The sequence below is a fragment of the Hevea brasiliensis genome, chromosome 7, assembly GCF_030052815.1.
Source record: "Hevea brasiliensis isolate MT/VB/25A 57/8 chromosome 7, ASM3005281v1, whole genome shotgun sequence".
Taxonomy (NCBI): domain Eukaryota; kingdom Viridiplantae; phylum Streptophyta; class Magnoliopsida; order Malpighiales; family Euphorbiaceae; genus Hevea; species Hevea brasiliensis.
In genome coordinates, this window is record NC_079499.1 from 35,809,390 (window position 1) to 35,834,897 (window position 25,508).

The window sequence follows — 25,508 nt, forward strand, 5'->3', positions numbered from 1 at the left end:
AGAACCCGAGGAGTCGAGTCAAGGCCAACAGGCGACTCATTTGAGGTTTGTGCACAACTAACTCTTTTGTTTATTTTCAATTCCAAATTGATTTGAAACAAATTTATTATATGATTCATGATTTTTGTTGTGTTGAGAATTTTAACTTATTGAATGAAATTGTATAATTTGAATATAAATTTTCTTATGCATTTAAGGATTTATTGCATTGCTTTGATGATTGTAAATATTAAGTTTGATGTGTTGCCAACCTTGAACATGAATTTATGATGATTAAATATGCTGATGATTTGTAAACACTTTGTAAATAAAAATTGTTTTGAATATGATTTGAAACCACAGTTGACATGACAAAATATGTTGTGAATTCTCATTAGCTTGTCTAGTGAGATAACTCCTCCACTTGATGGGGCGAGTTTCTTCCTCTCTGGCTTGCCAGTTGGGGAATGATGTGAATGAGTACTCATATATACTAGCTAGTCTTTGTTTCTCCCTTTTAGCCTCGGTTATTGGGAGAATGTGAAATGTCGTGGTGTACAATACGGCATCTATTCGAATTTTGGGTCATGGGTTCGACTGTGTGTATTGTTGGCAACGCCCTTTAAATTATGCATAATTTGATAAATTGTGATTGAAATAAATAATTTGTTAATGATTCAAAAATTTTTGCATTGTGTCGGAATTTAAAAGAAATGTAAATAAATAGTTACTATTTGATCAAAATGTTATTCGAATGAATAATTTGCATGAATGAAAATGTTGATTTCTGAAGGTCATGGATTTTGAAGAATCTAGAAATTTTAAAATTCTATTTGTTATGAATTGTCAAGCATAAATTGTATTAAGTTTTAAATTATTAGTTTGTGCACCACTGAGTTCACCACTCAGCGATAGCTTGTTATGCTGTCGCAGATATAGAGACTAGAGGAACAACAAATTGAGCTGCTGAGGACAGGGGAGCCACCTGCTAGATGTTATCGGATATAATTTATACCCTGACTGTAAATATTCATTTTGATGTATGTATTGCACGTAATTGTATGGACATGTAAAATCGGTCTTTAGCAGCTTGTACAAAGTTTGTATAAAATTTGTATAAAGTTGTAATATATATATATTGTAGTTTGAAACTCTCTTAATGTAAATTTTATAATGATGTATCTAAATTGTTTCGTTCCTAATGAAATATGAATGAAACTATTTTAATTAATTTGAATGAAATGTATTGCTAGTATATTGAGGATTATTGAATTTTGAACTTGAGAAATGGATTGAGTTGATTGTGAAATTGAAGCAGTTGTTGAGAAAAATTTTTAGAAGTGCTTTTTACAGGTATTTAAAGAACTGTTTTCTCAAAATACAGAGGGAACTCTGTCAAAATTTTTATAAAATTTGCGAAAAAAGAAAATGGGCTAAAATTTCCAACTGGATTTAATTTAACTAAATGTTTTAAGTACTTATTAGAAAATGCTCACCACTTGTCAAAAGTAAGAAAATTGTTTTAAAATCCCTTGTAGGGTACTTAATGAGTTATCGGTAGGTGAAGTTCGGTAGTTCATTAGGTATTCTACGGGATCCTGTTATGCCTTACAGTGGGGTAAGGTGTGACACAAGTACAATATATACATACAGTGCACATACATTACAACAAAAACTACACAATATGGTACACTCAATATACTCGGTGAAATCTCAAAATGTAGCACAAGCAGCCTACTCTGCTGCTCCATCCATCTGTCTACCTGCGATAGCAATGAAAAAGCTATCGCTGAGTAAAATTTACTCAGTGGTGCACAATAACAATTTAAAATGTTGTATATAAAACTTTTATTGACAATTTATAATTCAAATAATTCATAATTTTTTCAAAGCTCATATAACACAAATTTGATCAAACAATTGAATAATACAGTGTTACCAGTCAATAACACAATTTGATCAAATAATTGAATAACACAGTGTTGCCAATCAATAACACAATTTGATCCAATAATTGAATAACACAGTTTTGCCAATCAATAACACAATTTTGGCCATAACACAAATTTTCTGAACATGCCGTGTTGTACACCACGATAAGGCACACTCACCCTACTAATCGAAATCAATGAGGGAGGAAGCTAGCTAGATAATAAGTACTCATCCACACTCACCTCAGACTGACAAGTCAAAGAGGGAGGAATATAATCACACTCAACCCATAAATGGAGGAGGAAAATAGTCACACTCACCCCATAAATGGAGGAGGAAAATAGTAATATTGTCATGCGAAGTGTGAATCAAAACAATTCTAAATCACAATATTTAAATATTTCATACAAACCAAAAATCATATTTTATCTCAAAATTTCCATTTGCAAAGTAGGCAACACAATAATTTCCAAATAAGATTCCCAAAGCCAAAACAATAAAAAATTATTCATAACTCATTTCTCCAAATAAATTTTCTAGTAAAAGCAGTGAATATAGAAAGTGTTATGCACAGACACAATTTAAAACTATAATGTTCAATTAAATTTTTAAGTAGAAAATGAAAAATCAAAATTATTATGCACAAACCTCTGATATATGCCTCTTATCCCTGACTCAGTGTTCCTTATGCTTCTCAATATCCATTTCAACTGAAACATACAATTTAAAGTGTTTTAGTACTCAATGAATTTGTTTCTAACAATAAAATCCAATATTTAAATTTTCTTGGTACTATTCCCTTTAATTCATTTCATTAGTCAACCTATAATGTTGACCCTTGATGCACTCTAAGTGAGTCAATTCCAATGTTACCAATATATCACATTTTATAGCTCTTTAGTGTTGGTATATGTTACCAAATTCATTTTCAAGTGTATTGCATTTTATTGCAATTTACCGGATTTCGGTATACTATTTTGACCTAGCCGAATGACCTAGTTTCCTCAATTTTCGAGTTTTGGTCCAAACTAAAAACTTGTAGTTCTATGTCTTATTGCACGAGGGGCAAATTTTCAGGTCATTCTGAGTTGTGTAGACCAAGATATGGTCAATTTACCAATGATGGACAGAATGCACTAAAATGATAGGCTTAGGTCATTTTTTTGTCACTTTTGGTTCAGCCAGTTTTGGTACTTGAACTTGTGTAAGCTATTTGGCTTGGGTCTGGCCATTTCTGGGCTTTAGTGTCTTCATAAGAATTGTAGATCTATGTCTAAAATATTCATGGTAAAAATTTCAGGTCATTTGGACATATTTTGAGTAAGTTATGGTCAAAACACTAACTGCTGCCCAAATGGTCAATTTTCAGGCTTTCAAGTCACTAATCCGGATTTGGTCATTTTTCAAGTCACCTTCTAGGCAGAAGTTAGGTAACATTTCTACATGAAATCTGGCCTATTTGGTATCTAGTTTCACCCTCCATTGGCCTCATACCAATTGGGTTCACAGTTTGGCACTTATGACCTAATTTAGGTACTGCCATCAATACACAACCTGCAGAAAACACTTACACTTCCAATTTGATATTCCTTCTCCTCCTCATTACTTCAATATTCAATCAATGGCACTTCCATATATATATATTGTACACAATTCCAGCAAGCATATTGGGCAGAAAAATCAAGTGCTCAATGCATACAATTCACCATTCAAGCTCAACATTCACTTCCACCAAAATTTAACATATTTCAATATCAATATTACACATACACTTCAATATACTCATACTTCAATATCACTTACACATGCTGCCCACAATTTAACACTATCATATTTCATTAATAAACTTCACATTCACACACAAGTTCATGATATTATAGGCTGCCAAACATGGCAGTTTGCCAAAGCATCAAGGTCCCATTTCAAACCCTTAATTCAAGCACTAACATGCACATACTTAGACATTAACCTACTACAACTTTTATTTGAGTTAATCAACCTTAATTCCCATCCAATACATATAAGAATAATTCACTAACCCTGCATTTCCATGGCTGCCAAATTTAAGGTTCACCAATACTCATCATTTCCTCAATTTTTCTTAGCAATTCAACTTACCCAAAGCTCAATACAAGGATTATTAAAAGAAAATGGAAAGATTAAGCACTAACCTCAACTTGAGCTTGATAAATCCTTGAAATTTCCTCTCCTTTTTGCTACCTATAGATTGCCCATGGTGTAAGGATCATTTTTCATGAAGGAAGCTTGAAGAAATAATGGCTTGATCATGAAGAACTTGAGCTCATGCATGAAATGGCCATGGTGAATTTGGGAGGATTTCATTTCGGCCATGGATGAAAGCTTGAAGAAAATGAGATGGTTCAGTGGAACAATCTGTCCCAATTACTTATATAGGTGGCTCAAGATGAGAGTTAGTGGAGCACTTAGGAATAATTTAATGGTTGTTTATTTAAAGTGTCTAATTTTTGCAATTTGGCCACTATACTTTCACTATTTACATAATGTATCTCCTTTTAATTTTTCATGACATTTTCAAAGTGTAATATCATTTATTTTTAATGGACATTTAGGTACAAAGGCAACTCGGGATGTCAAATGACCACAATGCCCTTATTCTTGTTGCATTCCTGATTTTTCGGTAATACTGAGTTTTGTCATTTTCTCAATTTCTCATTTTTCTTTGTACTAATTAATTAATTTTTCTTTGATATTTCTAATGACATTTATACTTCAATAGATGTTCATTTAAGTCTTAAAAATATTTTCCAAGGTTCTCCGCGGTCTAGGGCTAGTCAACGGTCCACGCCGCAACTTCCCGATGCGGTTATCCATCGCTATGGTTTTCGGCTCGTTTAACTTGGTTTCATTTCATTGCTATTATTTTTCTTGTATTTTTCTTTCTTGTATCTCATTATTTTATGTATCCTCACTAACATTTAAATGTAGTTCTGGGCATTCTAGCTGTCCGGACAGACACTGGTTACCAGAATAGTAGAACGCACTACCAAACATAGGGGTGTTACATTATGTTGATACAAATGGAGTTTGAGAATGTTTGGAAATGTATTGGAAGTGTTTTTCACAAGTTCTGAAGAACTGTTTTATCCATTTTTAGCCGGTACTTTGCTGAATTTTCTATAAAATTTTCAGAACCTCAAATGAATTTATAATTTCAATAAATGACTTAAATGAGTTAATTTCACAAATTGCACTTCATATCTATGAAGAAATAAATTAAGGAAGGATAAAAATGATTGAGATAAAATATGGTGTTCCAGTACATTATATGGCATATCTTACTCGACTACACTGTAGACGGGTAAGGGGTGTCACAAGATGATTCGGCTTATTGAGCAGTTGGAACATCTTGACTTTAACATGGATTTCAAATTGTAGACGAATTTGATCCTTCAGTCCCTACTTGAGTTAATTGGGAATTTTGTGACAAATTTCCATATGACTAAGCAGGAATACACCTTGGCTGGTTTACTTAACATGCTTGTTATTGCCCAAAAGAATATACCGGGCAATAAAGGAAAAGAGGGAGCTTTGATTGCATCTTCTTCTACTGAAAAGTCCAAGAAGATGAAGGGCAATAAGAATAAGAAACCTCAAGTTCTAGGACCTTCCAAGAAGATAGCCAAATAGAAAGGGAAGACCAAAGCTGACCAAGGCAAAGGTAAGTGTTTCCACTACTAGAAGGATGGGCACTAAAAAAGGAACTGCCTAGAGTATCTTGCTTCTCTGAAGGACAAGAAGGATACACCTTTAGAAGGTATTTCTATATCTTGTTATTTAGATGCTGATGATGCTCATGGTTCATCTATAGCTTGGGTTTTAGATACTGGTGCCAGTTCTCACATTTCTTGTGATATGCAGGAACTAGAAAATAGTAGCAGCTTGCATGCTAGAGATGTTAAACTCCGGATTGGCGATGACTCAACTGTTGAAGCTTTAGCCATAGGTGTAATACCCTTATGTTCAGTAGTGCGTTCTACTGTTCCGGTGACCAGTGTTGTCCGAACAGCTAAGATGCGCAGAACTACACTTAAATATGGGTGAGGAGACATAAAGTAATGAAATACAAGAAAAGAAAATATAAGAAAAACAAAGGAAAAATAATAGCAATGAAATGTAACCAAGTTAAACGAGCCGAGAACCCTAGTGATGGGTGACCGCACCGGAAAGTTATAGTGTGGACCATTGACTAGCCCTGAACCATGGGGAACCTTGGAAAATATTTTTAAGACATAATTAAAGACCTATTGAAGTATACATATCATTAGAAATATCAAAAAAAAATTAATTAATTAGTACAAAGAAAAAAGGAAAATTGAGAAAACGACAAAACTCAGTGTTATCGAAAAATCGGGAATGCAACCCGAACAGGGGCATTGTGGTCATGTGACATCCCGAGTTGTCTTTTGACCTAAATTTCCATTAAAAATAAATGATATTACACTTAGAAAATATCATGAAAAATTAAATTGGTGGTACATAATTTAAATAGCAAAAGATAGAAGTTAAATGTGGGAATTTGGAAACTTTAGAATAAAGAAACATTAAAATATATAATGGTGCTCCACTAACTCCACTTAAGTGGACCACTAAACATATTTTGGACAGAAACTTCACCTTCCTCACCTTGCCAAAACCAGCCGAAATTCCCTTGAAAGAAAACCTCCATGGCTGACGCTTCCAAGTTCCATGCAAGCTTTACTCCTTCATCTTCAAGCCATGATCCTTGCATTTTCCTTTACTAAAGTTATTCTACACAACATGAGCAGTAGATAGGTAATAAGAAAATTAAGTTTTGGTGAGGTTTTGAAGAATTTCAAAAGTGGTAAGTATGTATTTTTAATTCTTGTTTCATTAAACTTTGAATGGGTGTTATGGGTAGTTGATTTGTGAAAGGATTTTTGAAGTTTGATGAGTTAATGGAGAGGTACATTTTGGTAGCCATGGAACTTCAATAAGAACAGTTTATACTTGCATGTAAATAGTGATTTGAATGATGATTTATAGGTTTGATTGTATGGTACTTGAATTCCATGTGTAAGGTATGATTTTGGAAGCTTGGAAACTAATTGAAGGAGATGTACAAATCGACAACTTTGAAGTGTAGATCAAAATGTGTTGTTTCATGGTTTGGTTTATGGAATTATATTGTTGAATTATGGTGCTTGTTATAGCAGCATGTATATGTGTATAAAGGTTTGAAATTGGACATGTAAATGAGCTATGTCATGTGGTCAAATTGTTTGTAATTGGACTTGAAAAATTCTGCATTATAGAGTGCATATTGAGTGTGGATGTCACACCCTACCCCTCTGTAAGGCATAACATGATCCCATAGTATACCTAATGAATTACCAACTTTGTTTACTAATAACCCATTAAATACACTACAAGGGATTTTAAAACTTTTTTTACTTCTTTTTACAGTGGTGAGCACTATTTATAAGTGTTAAATTTTTTTTTGAACTGAAGTGAAACAGCTAATACATTTGAATTAGTGGTAATTTCTGTAAAAATTTTTGGCGAAGTGCCCTCTGTATTTTGAATAAAACAGTTCTTCAGAACACCTGTATAAAGGACTTCAAATATATTTCTCAATCTCAACTCCAACATTTAAACAACACAATATATTTCTCAACTCAAATCCATAATAATTTTTCAAAGGCTGAGATAAAGAAATACAGTGCAAATTTTACAAGCCAAAATAACTCATAATTTATTTTACAACTCCAATGTACATTTTAATTTACAACTGCTCAAAACTAAGAACAATATATACATACAGTGAACATACATTACAGTACAAAATACAAAATGTGGTATACTCAATATACCCGGTGATCTCTCGCTGAATGTACTAGCAGCCTAGTCTGCTGCCCTGTCCGTCTATCTACCTGCAACAGCAATGAAAAGCTATCGCTGAGACATTGTCTCAGTGGTGCACAACATTAATCAAATACAACTTTAAATCCAAATCATAAGTTAAATAAATAGTGGATACTTAAAACCATAGTTAAATTCAAGACAATGAATGTCATAAGGAATTTAACACAATATCACAATAAATCTCAGTGATCAAAACATAGTTAAATTCAAAAGATAGTGAATGTCAATAAGAATTTAAACTCCATTTCACAATCTCACAATACATATCAATAAATCACACACAGCTTAATCATATTCCAAAGTTCAATTCGTCCCAAAAGCCGATGGCTAATGAGGTATTCAATTCGTCCCAAAAGCCGATGGCTAATGAGGTATAACATAGCTAGCTAGCAAAAATATGAATACTCATTCTATTCGTCCTCAATAGGCACACACCTCAATACTTCAGCCAGAGAGGGAATTCAATTCATCCCATTAGACAAGCTAGCGAGGAATATAATCAATATACATGATAGCTGTGGTTTTAAACCATTTCTAATGCTTTTTCAATCAATAAGTATCCTTCAATATCATTCAAACAATTTTTCACAGTTTCAAACCATTTACAATGTTTTCAAGCAATAAGTATCCATTCAAACACCTTTCCACAATTTAAAACAATAATGTACAAATAGTCATAATTCATTTCAATTGAAAAATTCAAAAGAAATAGTTGTTGTGCACAAACCTCTGATAATTGTCTCCTGACATTAACTCAGTGTTCTTTTCCTTTCCCTGAGTCTTCGCTAACTGAGAAACACAATTTGAAGTGTTTCAATACTCATTTAAATTGTCTCTAACGATAATGCTTGATAATTAATTCACTGAATTCTATTATTTGCTTAGTCAACCTAATATGTTGACCCTCGATGCATTCTAGGTAAATTAGGTTTTAATGTTACTAACATGTCACATTCAATAGTCTTTTAGGGTTGGTACATATTATCAAATTCATTTCCATGTATATTGCATTTTCTTGCAATTTGCTGGAATTCGGGATACTAGTTTGACCTAGCCAGACGACCTAGTTCCCTCGGTTTTCAATTTTCGGTCAAAACTACAAACTTGTAGATCTATGTCTTACTGCACGCGGGGCAGAATTTCAGGTCATTCTGAGTTATGTAGACCAAGTTATGGTCATTTTACTATTGCTGGTCAAAATGCATCAAAATTGGTCACTTTAGGTCATTTTAGGTCAATTTTGGTTCGGCCAGTTTTTGGATGCGAAATTTTGCAAGCTGTTTGACTTGCTTATGGTCGTTTCTGTTCTTTGGTGTCTTCATAAGACTTGTAGATATAGGTCTTAACTATTCATGGTCAAAATTTCAGGTCAATTGGACCTGTTTTGAGTGACTTATGGCCTAAACACTAACTACTGCCCAAATGGCCAATTTTCAGGCCTTAATTGCACTATTCTGGATTTGGTCACTTTTCAAGTTACCTTACAAGCAGAATTCTAGTAAGCTTCCTTCATGAAAGTTGGTACATTTTGTGCCTAGTTTCACCTCCAATTGGTCTCATACCAATTGGAGCCACACACTTAAAGTTCTAAGCCCAAAACCTAACTACCCTATTGCATTTCCTTTATTACTCATCAAAGATCACTTTTAGCATTTACCAATTTACACATTCTTACCCAATCTGGTTTGTACCATAACGTAAATATATTTTACAACATATTGTTGATCATTTTGGCAGCTTATAATCACACTCAACATACACCATATAGTGCAGAATTTGTCAAACTCACTTACAACAATTTAATCACCTAATCATGCTCATTTACATGTCCACTATCATAACATATATCTTCACCACTAACTTACATACATATTTGGCAAACTTTAGGACCACAATTCATCAAAAAATTCCATGAATTCCAGCATTCTTCAAAGAGTTAACAAGCTGCCGCATTATAAAGTCTCCATAATTGCTTTCAAGCTCAATTCTCCACTTGGTCCAACATCACATATACATGAAGTTAACTTACCAAAACTTTAAATTACATTAGTCAACATTAATTCTCCACAATACATGTAATAATATTTCATTTAGTGTACAATTCCATGGCTGTCCATTTAGGCAATCACGCATAGAATTCAAACTCAACATACATTTCCAATTCAAGTGCTTAACTTAACATACACCAATAATTAACCTACTAAACTTTGATTTACTTTAATCAACACCAATACCCATCAATTGCATGTGAAAAATAATTCAAGTTCTTTACTTACCATGGCTGCCTAAACTAGTGCATAATAACAATTTACCAAAACCTCAAAATTTCTTCATAAATTCATTCATCTCAAGCTTCCCATAAACTTTACTTAAGAAAGAAATCAATTTAAACACTTACCTATTGTTGGAGCTTGTTAAATCTTCACTAAACTCCCTTGAATTTAGTATCTACTTCTTCCTTGTGAGGTGGGGATCAAAATTAGTGAAGTGACTTTGGTGTTTGGAGGTGGAAATGGAGGAGATTAGGAAGCTTCAAGCAATTCGGCAATGGTGGATTTGGAGCTCTTCATTTCGGCTTGGAAGAATGAATGAAGAAGATGAAATGCTTAGTGGGTTTACACCTGCCCACTTAAGGATTGTTTAATCCCATAGTGCTCCACTCACCATAGTTTAATGATTTAATATGTTTTAAGTGTTAATTACTCCATTTATACCCCATTTTTGGCTATTTACATTAAGTACCACTAATTCAATTTTTCATTATATTTTCCAAGTGTAATCTCATGTGTTTTTAATGGACATTTAGGTCAAAAGACAACTCGGGGTGTCACAAGACCACAATGCTCATGTTAGGGTTGCATTCCCGATTTTTCGGTAGCACCGGGTTTTGTCCGTTTTTCAATTTCTCACTTTTCTTTGTACTAATTAATTAATTTTTCTTTGATATTTCTAATGGTATTTATGCTTCAATAGGTATCTATTTAAGTCTTAAAAATATTTTTTAGGATTCCCCGCAGTTCAGGGCTAGTCAACGGTCCACGTCGTGACTTCCTGGTGTGGTCACCCATCGCTAGGGTTCTCGGCTCACTTAACTTGGTTACATTTCTTTGCTATTATTTTTCCTTTATTTTTCTTGTATTTTCTTTTCTTGTATTTCATTATTTTATGTCTCCTTATTCATATCTAAGTGTAGTTCTAGGCATCCTAGCTGTCCGGACAACACTGGTCACTGGAACAGTAGAACGCACTACCGAACTTAGGGGTGTTACAGTGGATACAAGCTGCCAAAATGACCAACAATGTGAAGTAAAATGTGTTAATGGTATGGTACAAACTAGAATTGGCATGAAGGAAATAACTTGGTAAGCATAGGATTTGTAATTGGTAAAGGGTGAACAATGTACAATAGGGTAGTGTATGTTTTGGCTTAGAACCTTAAGTGTGTGACTCCAATTGGTATGAGACTAATTGGAGGTGAAACTAGGCATAAAAAGTGCCAACTTTCATGGAGGTAGCTTATTAAAATTCTGCCTAGAAGGTGACTTGAAAAATGACCAAATCCGGATTAGTGCTTTGAAAACCTGAAAATTGATCATTTGGGCAGCAGCTGGTATTTTGGCCATAACTCACTCAAAATAGGTCTAATTGATCTGAAGTTTTTACCATGAATAATTTAGACATATATCTACAATTCTTATGAAGACACCAAAGCCCAAAAATGGCCAGAACCAAGCCAAATAGCTTGCACAAGTTCTGGTCCAAAAACTGGCCGAACCAAAAGTGACCTAAAAATGACCTAAACCTACCATTTTGGTACATTCTGTCCAGCATTGGTAAATTGACCATAACTTGGTCCACACAATTTAGAATGACCTAAAATTTTGCCCCGCGTGCAATAAGACATAGACCTACAAATTTATAGTTTTGACCGAAACCTGAAAACAGAGAGAACTAGGTCATCCGGCTAGGTCAAATTAGTATACCGAAATCCGGCAAATTGCAATAAAATGCAATATACATGAAAATGAATTGGGTAACATGTACCAACACTAAAAGGCTATTAACTATGACACATTGGTAACATTAAAACCTAATTCACCTAGACTACATCGAGGGTCATCATCTTAGGTTGACTAAGGAAATAAAAGAATTCAATAAATTAAGTATTAAGCCTTATTGTTAGAGACGGTTTAAATGAGTACTGAAACACTTCAATTTGTGTGTTTTAGTTAGCAAAGACTCAGGGAAGGGGAAGGAAACACTGAGTCAGAGCCAAGAGACAGTTATCAGAGGTTTGTGCACAACAGTTATTTCTTTTGAATTTTCAATTGAAATAAATTATGACTGTTTGTATATCTGTGACACCCTGCCCCTCTATAAGGCATAGCATGATGCCGTAGTATACCTAATGAATTACCAACTTCGTTTACTGATAACCCTTTAAATACACTACAAGGGATTTTAAAACTTTTCTTACTTCTTTTTACAGTGGTAAGCACTATTTACAGGTGTTAAAAAATTTTTTGAACTGAAGTGAAACAGCTAACACATTAAATTATTAGTAATTTCTGTAAAAATTTTGGCGGAGTGCCATCTGTATTTTGAATAAAATAGTTCTTCAAAAACCTGTGAAAAGCACTTCAAATATATTTCTCAATCTCAAACTCCAACATTTAATCAACACAATATGTTTCTCAACTCAAATCCACAACAATTTTTTAGTATTTTCAAAGGCTGAGATAAAAGAAATATATGTCACACCTTATCCCTTGTAAGGCATGACATATTCCCGTAGCATACCTAATGAATCACCGAACTCCACCTACCGATAACCCATTAGTTATACTACAAAAGATTTTAAAACAAATCATAGCTTTTTATCTTATCAATTCTTTTTGTGGAAAATTGTATGAGAATAGTTAAAATTCCATGTAAACATTCATTGGAAATAATGATAGACTAAATATTGCAAAAGTTACATTTTCATAAGTCTCAAAGTAAAATACAAATTAGTTACAAACTCAAAATGTGATAGCAATATAATGCTTTTAAATACAAACTGCTCAATGTCCGTACATCCATGCATATAGGTGCAAAATACATCAAAAGGAAATTACAAGGGTATAACTACAATATATACCCACAAACAATACCAAATGCTGCTTCCAAGTCTCTCACTCGGCAGCCTTCTCCTTTTCCTTACCTGCGATAGTATAAAGAAGCTATCGCTGAGTATATCACTCAGTGGTGCACAACTAATAACTTTAAAACTTAAGGTAAAACACAATTTGTCAAAGCATAATAAATCACATTTTTCTTAAGCATGAAAACTTCACAATAGTTCTAAGTTCATAAGAGCCATTTATTGGAATAACATTTCAAATGAGAAATCATACTTCATAAATCACAATTCACAAAGTATTAGTGTTGCCAACATCAACACACAGTTCAGGCCATGACACAAAATTTCACGATCAGTGCCGTGTTGTACACCACGACAAAGCAATCTCAACCTCACTAACCGTTATTAATGAGGGAAGGGCTAGCTAGCTAATGAGTATTCATGTAGTCTTACCCCACTAACCATTATTAATGGGAGACATAATCAATATCAATTATAAAACCCCAAGTAGCCGTTACTACTGGGAAGTTTCGAAGGGACTGTTATGCTAACTGTGGTTTCAAAACAACTTTCAAGAGTTTCTAAATCAATAATCATGTTTGTAAAACAATAACATATTCAAATCATCATAAAACCCATAAAAGGGGTGGCAACACACAAATTCCTCAAATACAAGAGAAAAACATACCTCATTCAAAATAAACTCATTTTAAATCAAACTCATTCAAATAAACTCATTTAAATCAATTTACGAAGCTAAAACAAAGAAAAAAGTTAGTTGTGCACAAACCTTCAATAATTCTCCTGCCTTGCTACCCACTTCTCCTTGTCCGTTCCAACTTCTTTTCCTACTGAAAATACAAAAATAGAATATCTCAATACCATACTAATTGCTGCCAAGAACTCATTGCATGCATGTCAAATGCATCCCAAGTTAGCTTTGAAAATTTTAGAATATTTTGGTTTTGGGACAGCTTGGTGCCCCAATCTTTAAACCTAATTTGTACCTAGTTTCGATCATAATTTGGTGAGGTGTTCTTCATGAAAATTGTTCATTTAGGTCTTAACTTTATTTTCCTTTTTGAATCGCCTAATTCGGAGCTGTGTAGCTCAAGTTATGCCCAAAACACGATTACTGTTCACGTCATTGTTCATGCTGTAGATTTAGTTCTAGAAGATTTATCAATCCAATTTTGTTCAGCAATTTGATTAAGTTAAGTCCATAATTTGGTCTAATGTTCTTCATATGAAATGTTATACTATGTCTTAAGTTTCTATCGGTTTAAGAATCGCCTAAATCAGAGTTTTCTAGAGAGAGTTATAGCCTTGCAAAATTTACTATTTATTTGGTCAATTTTAGGTGCCCAGATTCTGGCAGATTCAGTGACTCAAATTCGTTCTGCAATTTGATTGAGTTAAGCTCATAACTTGGCCAAACATTCTTCATATGAAATGTTTTACTATATCTTAGGTTTACATTGGTTCAAGAATCACCTAAATTAGTGTTTTCTAGAGAGAGTTATGGCTATTTAAACTTTACTATTCACGTGTATAATTCTGCAGGTTCCAGAATTTTATCTCCCATTTCAAGGCTCATTTCAGGTAGCTTAAGGTCATTTTTGGGGCAAGGTAACTTCATGAAAATTCTAGCCCTATGTCTCAAGTTTCGTTTCCAATTGGTTTCACACCAATTGGAGTTGTGTAGCTTAAGTTATGGGCTTCCAAACACACTGTTATCAGTGTGCAAAATTCTGCCTTAAGTTCAATTTTTCATTTCTTCAATTACTTCCATTAACCAACCTCAATTCACATTAAATTCACCCAAAATGACTTTAATTTAGCATTGACACATCAATGGCACTTCCTAGCACAAATCCCACAATTTTCAAACACCAAAGTTTGTAATTTTCCCTAATCCTACCATTTCATTACTTCCATTCATCAACCCAATGTCAATTCAAACTAAATAAACCTCAAATGCTCATAATTTAACACTACACACACCAACTTCACTCTCTAGCACCAAAACCCAATTTCCCCATGAACCCTAATCTTCCATAATTCAATTTATGCAATCCCATGAAATCTTACTACTTCCAATCATGCATACTACTTCACTTTAACTTAGATTTATCATCAATTTAACTAAAAATACATCAAACCCTAATTTTTCTCTCATTTAGCCAAAACCCTAGTTTAGGTTCCATACATGTTTTCTTTCATTTTCTTATGAAATTTCATCATAAATTAACTTCATTCCAAGTTTATACAACTAATCTAACATGAAAAGAAACTTACCTCTTGTTGATTTCTTTCTAACTTCACTTTTATTCTAATTCTTATTCTCTTTGCTTTTAATCTCTCAATGAAAGATCTCTTTGATGTTTTCTTTTAGTGGGCTATGGAATTTATGAAGGGAATTTAAGGGAATTAAAACTTGGGAGGGGAAATCAATGAGAGGAAGAAGTGGAAGAAGAAAAGAAAAAGAGAGAGAGAGGAAGAGAGAGGAGAGGGTGGTGGCATCTTATGACAAAAAAAGAAATGAAGAAGATATTTGTCTTCTTATTTATATATATATATATATCCCCAAAATTAGCTTATTAAAATTATAAATTTTAATTGTGTCATAAGGATAATTAAACTTAAATTTTTTATTCCTTTTTTATTTTTTTCATTTACACTTAATTTTTCCCTTTAATTAAATAATTAAATTTAACTATCAAAAGCCCATAAGTCTTTCATTTTAATTTTGTCATAATGGAAATGAAAGTTTAAGTTTTCAATTCATAAATTTTCCCTTACATATTTTTACTTGAATTTTTCTTCAATTTTTACCCCATAATTCAATTCATTAATTTTATTTAATTTAATTGACATTTTGGTCAAAAGTCAACTGTTGAGGTGAATTGACCAAAATGCCCCTCATCGGGTCATAATCCTTCTTTTTACAATACCTGATGAGTCCTTAGCTTTTTTGTTCACTAGAATTTTTATTGTGTCTATCTTAATTAATTTTCTATTTATTTTTAGTCCTCAAGGTGTCTTTGAATAGTATTAGTCACAGACAAAAAATGGTACTATTCATAACTCGGAGGTTTGGGATATTACAATATATATCACAATAATTACAAACCAAAATAATTTACAATTTATTTTACAACTTCAATGTACATTTTTAAGTTACAACTACTCAAAACCAAGAACACTATATACATACAGTGAACATACATTACAATACAAAATGCAAAATATGGTATACTCAATATGCCCAATGATCTCTTATTGTAGTACAAGCAGCCTAGTCTGCTGCCCTGTCAGTCTGTCTACCTGCGACAGAAATGAAAAGCTATCGCTGAGCCATTGTCTCAGTGGTGCACAACATTAACCAAATACAACTTTAAATCACAAATCATAAATCATATAAATAGTGGATACTTCAAACCATAGTTAAATTCAAAGACAATGAATGTCATAAAGAATTTAAACTCAATTTCACAATATCACAATAAATATCAATAAATCACACACACAGCTTAATCATGTTCCAAAGTTCAATTCATCCCAAAAGCCGATGGCTAGTGAGGAATTCAATTCATCCCAAAAACCGATGGCTAGTGAGGAATAACATAGCTAGTTAGCAATAATATGAGTACTCATTCTATTTGTCCTCAACAGGCACACACCTCAATACTTCAACCAGAAAGGGAATTCAATTCGTCCCACTAGATAAGCTAGTGAGGAATTCAATCAATATACATGATAGCTGTGGTTTCAAACTATTTACAATGCTTTTCAATCAATAAGTATCCATCAAATATCATTCAAACAATTTTTCATACTTTAAAACAATGATTTACAAATAGTCATAATTTATTTCAATTGAAAATTCAAAAATGAAATAACTGTTGTGCACAAACCTCTGATAACTATTTCTTGGCCCTGACTCAGTGTTTCCTTCCCGTTCCCTGAGTCTTTGCTAACTGAAACACACAATTTGAAGTGTTTCAGTACTCATTTAAACCATTTCTAACAATAAGGCTTAATACTTAATTTATTGAATTCTATTATTTCCTTAGTCAACCTAAGATGTTGACTCTCGATGCAGTCTAGGTGAATTAGGTTTTAATGTTACCAAAATGTCACATTTTATGGCCTTTTAGTGTTGGTACATGTTACCCAATTCATTTTCATGTATGGTGCATTTTATTGCAATTTGTCGGATTCCGATATACTAATTTGACCTAGCCGGATGACCTAGTTCCCTCGGTTTTCGGGTTTTAGTCAAAACTACAAACTTGTAGGTCTATGTCCTATTGCATTCGAGGCAAAATTTCAGGTTATTCGGAGTTATGTAGACCAAGTTATGGTCAATCTACCAATGCTGGTCAGAATGCATCAAAATGGTCACTTTAGGTCATTTTTAGGTCACTTTTGGTTGGGCCAGATTTTGGACCCGAACTTGTGCAAGATATTTGGCTTGGTTCTGGCCATTTCTGGCCTTTGGTGTCTTCATAAGAATTGTAGATATATGTCTAAACTATTCATGGTAAAAATTTCAGGTCAATTGGACCAGTTTTGAGTGAGTTATGGCCAAAACACTAATTACTACCCAAATGGTCAATTTTTAGGTTTTAAATGTACTAATCCAGATTTTGTCATTTTTCAAGTCACCTTCCAAGCAGAATTTTGGTAAGCTTCCTTCATGAAAGTTGGCACATTTTGTGCCTAGTTTCACCTCCAATTGGTCTCATACCAATTCGAGTCACACACTTAAGGTTCTAAGCCCAAAACATACACTGCCTTACACACACTCTTCATCACATACCAAAGGACACATTCAACACTTATCAAGTTACACATCCATACCAATTCTGGTTTGTACCATAACATAAACACATTTTACTTCACATTGTTGGTCATCTTGGAAGCTTATAACCATACTCAATATGCACATTATAGTCCAGAATTTTCCAAGTCCAATTACAAACAATTTAACCACATAACATAGCTCATTTACATGTCCATACTCAAACCTTTATACACATATACATGCTGCCATAACAAGCACCATAATTCAACAATATAATTCCATAAACCAAACCATGAAACAACACATTTTGTTTCACACTTCAAGTTTGCTGAATTGTACATCCCTTTCAATTAACTTCCAAGCTTCCAAAATTAAGTGTACTATCACATACATCTAGTATACATTATCCAATTTATTCCTACACACATAAATACTTACATCAACACTTTAATCTACCATTTACATGCAAGGATAAACTGCTCTTATTGAGGTTCCATGGCTACCAAAAATATACCTCTCCCTTAACTCATCAAACTTCAAAAATCCTTCCACAATTCAACTACCCATAACACCCATTCAAAGTTTAATGAAACAAGCATAAAAAATACGTACTTACCACTTTTGAAATTCTTCAAAACCTCACCAAAACTTGATTTTCTTACTGCCTATCTACTGCCCAAGTTGTGTAGAATAACTTTAGTGAAGGAATCAAGTGGAATGGAGGTGGAATTCATGGTTGCATGGAGCTTGTGCATTTCGGCCATGGGGGTTTTCCTTCAAAAGCATTTCGGCTGGTTGTGGGAGGTTGAAGAAGGTGAGTTTTTGTCCACAATATGCTGATTACATGTCCACTTAAGTGGAGTTAATGGACCACTAAGTGAAGATTTAATGTTTGTTTATTCTTAAATTTCCAAATTCCACATTTAACTCCTATCTTCTGCTATTTAATTTATGCACCTCCAATTTAGTTTTTCATGACATTTTCCAAGTGTAATATCATTTATTTTTAATGGACATTTAGGTCAAAAGACAACTCGGGTGTCAAATGACCACAATGCCCCTGTTCGGGTTGCATTCCCGATTTTTCGGTAACACCAAGTTTTGTCATTTTCTCGATTTCCCATTTTTTTTTTGTACTAATTAATTAATTTTTATTTGATATTTATAATGATATTTATACTTCAATAGGTCTTTAATTATGTCTTAAAAATATTTTTCAGGGTTCCCCGCAGTCCAGGGCTAGTCAACGGTCCACGTCGCAACTTCCCGGTGTGGTCACCCATCGCTAGGGTTCTCGGCTCGTTTAACTTGATTACATTTCATTGCTATTATTTTTCCTTTGTTTTTCTTGTATTTAATTATTTTATATCTCCTCATCCATATCTAAGTGTAGTTCTAGGCATCCTAGCTGTCCGGACAACAATTGTCACAAGAACAGTAAAATGCACTACCAAACTTAGGGGTGTTACAATATCATTGTTTTAAATTTTGAAAAATTTTTTGAATGATATTTCATGGATACTTATTAATTTAAAAAGCATTGTAAATGGTTTGAAACCACAGCTATCATGTATATTGATTGAATTCCTCGTTAGCTTATCTAGTGGGATGAATTGAATTCCCTCTCTGGCTGAAGTGTTAAGGTGTGTGCCTGTTGAGGACGAATAGAATGAGTACTCATATTATTGCTAGCTAGCTATGTTATTCCTCAGTAGCCATCGGCTTTTGGGTTGAATTGAATTGAATTCCTCACTAGCCATCGGCTTTTGGGATGAATTGAACTTTGGCAACATGATTAAGCTGTCTGTGTATGATTTATTGATATTTATTGTGATATTGTGAAATGGAGTTTAAATTCTTATTGACATTCACTGTCTTTGAATTTAACTATGGTTTTAAGTATCCACTATTTATATGACTTATGATTTGTAATTAAAGTTGTATTTGGTTAATGTTGTGCACCACTGAGACAATGGCTCAGTGATAGCTTTTCATTGCTGTAGCAGGTAGACAATCTGACATGGCAGCAGACTAGGCTGCTAGTACTACACTGAGAGATTATCGGGTGTATTGAGTATACCATATTTTGCATTTTGTATTGTAATATATGTTCACTGTATGTATATAGTGTTCTTGGTTTTGAGCAGTTGTAAATTAAAATTGTACATTGAAGTTGTAAAATAAATTGTAAATTATTTTGGTTTGTATATATTATGATATATTTCTTTTATCTTAGCCTTTGAAAATACTGAAAAATTATTATGGATTTGAATTGAGAAACATATTGTGTTGATTAAATGTTAGAGTTTGAGATTGAGAAATATATTTGAAGTGTTTTTTACAGGTTTTTGAAGAACTATTTTATTCAAAATACAGATGGCACTCCGCTAAAATTTTTACAGAAATTACTAATAATTCAATGTATTAGTTGTTTCACTTCAGTTAAAATTTTTTTTTTAACACCTGTAAATAGTGCTCACCACTATAAAAAGAAGTAAGAAAAGTTTTAAAATCCATTGTAGTGTATTTAATGGGTTATCAGTAGACGAAGTTGGTAATTCATTAGGTATACTACGGGATCATGTTATGCCTTACAGAGGGGTAGGGTGTGACAATAGGATCTAAATCTTTTTACATGTGTGGACATGTTTTGTGTTTTAATAATATTTTATATGTACCTGATGCTTTTAAGAACATCATTTCTATATCTACTTTGACTAGAAATGGTTATGAATTTCAGTTCATAAATGATGTTTGCTGTAACGCCCTTAATTGTATAGCCTGGTATATTTCACTATTATGGTGACCGGTGTCAGTCTGGATAATTAAGGGGATTAGAACCACATCTAGGACAACTAGATAAGTCTTGAACACAAATAATTAGTAATTGTCAATTAGTTTAGTATAAATAAGAAAAACATAATATAATAAGTTAAATGAGCCGAGAGTCACAGCGATTGGTGACCTTCTCGGGAAGCACTGCGAGGTCGATTTAAACTCAAATTTCGAATTGTAAAATGTGACGCCGCGGTCCTTCTGCGAACAAAGTGGAAAAGAGAAAATCATGAAAAAGAAATGTTAAGCCAGTCAAATAATTAGGTCAGGGATCCGGAAGAAATATTGAATTATTTGCAAACCGGGTCAAACCGGCGAGGGGCAATTTGGTCAATTGACCGCTAGAGCTGACTTTTGACCTAACTGTCAAATAAAATAAGAGAAAAGAAAATTTTGAAATCGGGAATTAAATTAAAGAACTAATGGAAAAGTAAATAGAAAAAAAAAAGAAAAAAAAAAGAGGAAAAAGAAAAGGTGAAAAGTGATGACATTATGCATGACATCATTCATGATGTAATAAACATTATAATTAAAAAATTAATTTTAGATAATTGTGGTCTTCCTAAAGGATTAAAAACATAAAAGAAAAAGAAAAAAAAAACAAAAAACAAAAAAGTCTTCAACTTCTCAAAATTGCCGTGCGCCCTCTCTCACCTCTCCATCACCAAAATCCTCCATTGAAGATCATTTTTGAGCTTGAAGATTGCAAAATCCCACCATAGAAAATTATCCTACCATAGCTAAATTTTGTTTGGGCAACTAGAAAAGAAGGTTCAAGGAGGAAGAAAGAAGAAAAATTTGAAGGAAGTGAAGATTGAAATTCTGCACTAAGGTTAGAAATCCAAACTTGAAACTTTTAGTTTAATTCTTGTATTTTTAGCTTAATGAACCTAGAAATATACTTAAAATGAAATGAAAACAAGTGTTGGGGGATTAGGGTGATTTCAGCCAGCTAGGGCTTGATATGAGTATGCATCTAAGCTTGATTGAGTTGAGGAAGTATGTTTATATGTGTTGAATTAGTTAAATGTAACAAATATGTGAAGTAGGGTTGGGACCTAGGGTTTTGGAAGATAAAAATTGAAGAATTAGTCAAATGGTGTGTTTGACCTAGTTGGAGCTGAAAAATGGTCATTTATACCCTGATTGTAAAAATTATTTTGATGTATGTAATGTATGTAAATGTAAAAAATGGTCATGAGCAGTTGTATAGAGTTGTATAAAGCTTGTAATAAATTTTAGTTTGGATTTTTCTTAATGTAAATTTTTGTAATGATGTATATAAATTGCTTTATCTTTAATTACATATGAATGGAAGTATTTTGTTTTAATTTGAATGAAATTACTCAGTAGTATTTTTTATGATGTTGAATTTTGGAATTTGAGAAATGATGTTGAAATTGGTTGAGATGGATGTTGAATTGATGAAGTTGATGAGATAAATCATTTGAAATGCTTTTTTTTACAGGTATTTGAAGAACTGTTTTCTCAAAATACAGACGGCACTCTGCCAAAATTTTTATAAAATTTGCAAAAAAATAAAATGGAACAAAAAACTTAACTAGTTTTCAAACTCTAATTAAATGTTTTGATACCTATTAGAAAATGCTCACCACTTATAAAAAGTAAGAAAATTGTTTTAAAATCCCTTGTATGGTACTTAATGAGTAATCGATTGGTGAAGTTCGGTAGTTCATTAGGTATTCTACGGGATCATGTTATACCTTACAGAGGGTAAGGTGTGACATGTTTTAGTGGTATCAGAGCAAATTTTTGAAGTATATTTTAACTTTGTGAATTTTTGTCTTTTCTTTGTTAAGTACAACTGCTCAATGTCCTTATCTGTTACATATAGTGCATTACATCATAAATATGAACTAACGGAGGGAAATCTCCTTGGGTTATTTGTTCAGGAGATATCCTACTCTAGACTGATATGAAATAAGGTGATCGCTCAGTTGAGTAATCTGTTGAAGCTAAAGCATAAGGGGAAGCCCCAGCTCTACAGAATGTCAGTGGGTCAGTGGCACCAGCCCCACAAATGTCGCAGTTTCCTGCACAGTTTGCACAGTAGATGGCGGCAATGTTTCAACAAATGGCTGGGGGTATGCATACTCAAGCTCCACCCCAGACTACTGTGGTGCAACCTCAAGCTCCAGTTAGATAGTATGACAAGCTGTTGAAGTATGGGGCTACAGAATTTAAGGGTACAGTAGACCCACTAGAGGCAGAGCAATGGCTGGAAAGAATGGATAGAGTGTTCAAGAAGCTGCATTGCAAGATGAACTAAAATTTGAGTATTCAGTATCGCTACTGCAAGGGGATGCGTATGATTGGTGGAAGACCATCTCCCACAGCTTGGCTGAACCAGCAGTACTGACCTGGGATGACTTCATCAGAGAGTTCATACAAAAATACGACCCAGATGCATATGTGGATCAGAAACTACAAGAATTTCTGAGTTTAAAGCAAGGTAATAGAACAGTGGCAAAATATGAGAGGGAGTTCTCCCACTTAAGCCACTATGCTGGGAGTCTCCTTTCTACTAGTAAGGAAAGGTGCAAGAGATTTGAGATGAGTTTGAAGCCTAGCTTACGGATGCAAATAGTGGGATTCAGAGATCGTAATTTTTCAGAGCTCATTTCTTAAGCACTTGAGTTGGAAAGAATTGAATTAGAAAAAGCTGAGAAATTAGAGAAAGATAAGGGGGAAAAGTTAGCAGAGCAAAGCCATAATGGTACTTATGGGAAGAGAAAGAAATTTGGGGGACCTAGCAGAGGTTGAGGTGGAAGGTTTGAAAGGGGCAGATTCTCTAGACAGAGACTCCCTAGGTCTGGTCAATAGTCGAGCAGGGGTTCACAACCTCCCCGCCCCTGCGAGACTTATGGCAAGATTCATGGGGGAGAATGCTATTGGGTAACAGGAGCCTGCTTAACTGTGGAGGCAAGGGCTATCTTGCTAAAGACTGCACCAGTGCCCCTAGATTTGGCCCAGCTCCTACAACTATAGAAGGGTCTGTTCAGAGTCCTGCTATCAGAGGTTCACAACCAATTGGCAGAGGAAGAGGCATAGGTAGAGGTAATGCTTCGGGTAGTCAAGGTACTGTTGGCCAGTCAGCACAAGGAAGTGCTTCAGCCAGAGTTTGTAACACCCCTATTTGCATAGCCTGGTAAATTTCACTGTTCCGGTGACCGGAGTCGGTCTGGATAATTAAGGGGATTGGAACCACGCTTAAGACAACTAGATAAGCCATAAACATAAATAATTAGTAATTGTCAATTAGTTAAGTATAAATAAGAAAAACATAACATAAGAAGTTAAACGAGCCGAGAGTCACAGCGATGGGTGACCTTCTCGGGAACAACTACAAAGTCTATTTAAACTCAAATTTCGAACAGTAAAATGTGACGCTGCGATCCTTAGGACCATTATGAACACAGTGGAAAAGAGAAAATCATGGAAAAAGGTTAATAAGACAGTCAAATAATTAGGTTAGAGATCCGGAAGAAATATTGAATTATTTGTAAATCGGGTTAAACCGGCGAGGGACAATTTGGTCAATTGACCCCGAGAGCTAACTCCTAACCTAACTGTCAAATAAAATCGGAGAAAAGAAAATTTCAGAGTCAGGAATTAAATTAAAGAACTAATAGAAAAATAAATAAAAAAAAAAGACAAAATGAAAAAGGTGTAGGGAGATGACATCATGCATGACATCATGCATGATGCCATAAAGATTATAATTAATAAATTTAATTAAATTGAATTTTGGTCTTCCTAAACACATAAAAGAAAAAGAAAAAAAAAATAAAATAAAAAGATCCATTTTCTTCTTTCCCGTAGCTCTCTTTCTCTCTTTCTCCTAAAGCTCTCTCACCCTTAAAACCTCCATGAAAGCTCATCTTTGAGCTTGAAAAACTAAGAATCTCACCATAGAAAATTACTCTACCATGGTTAAAGCTTGTTTTGGCAACTAGAAGAGGTGATTGAAGAATAAAGAAAGAAGAAAGGAAGAGGTTTGAAGGGAAAGAAAATTATGCACTAAGGTTAGTAAACTAAATTTGATTTCTTAGTTGAATTAGTTGTGTTTATAGCTTAATTAACTTAGAAATAAACTTAAAATAAAATGAAATTAATTGTTGGAGGACTAAACATGGATTTTGATCAGCTAGGGTTTGCTATGGTAGTGCATGAATTTGATTGGATTATAAGTGTAGGCAAGCTTATATGAATGTAGAGGTGATATTGAGATACTTGGATGTGGTTAAATGTAATTACTAGTGTAGTTAGGGTTTTGGACCTAGGGTTTAGAGGAAAAAATGTGAGAAATGGTAAAATGATGTGTTTGACCTAATTTGAAGTAAGAAATGGTCAATGGTGACCAAATGAAGTGTGTTGAAAGTGTTGGAGTTGAAACCAAATTCGGATTCAGTGTGGTCATGCTGCCAAGTTACCTTTAAAGGACCAAAAATGAAAATTTACAAGTCCAATTGGTATGAGACCAATTGGGAATGAAAATAGACACTAAATGACACAATTTTCATTTAGGAAGCATGCCCAAAAAGTGACCAAAACCTAGTAAACAAATTGACCAAACTTGGAAAATCTCAGTCTACCCAGTACAAACTGACCAAATAAACAGTGTTTGTTCATTTGGCCATAACTTGAGCTAGGCAGGTCTAAATAACCTGAAATTTTTCTAGTGGATAGATGAGATATATACCTAAAACTTTTATAAATAACAGAAACCCAAATTATGCATTAACCAAGTCATTTGGCCACCCAAAATTGGTGACCTAAAACTGCCAGAACCAAAATTTGCCCAGAAATATGGGTTAAATCCAATCCGGTAGCCATAGTTCAAATGGCTATAACTTGAGCTAAAAAACTCGAATTGGAGTGATT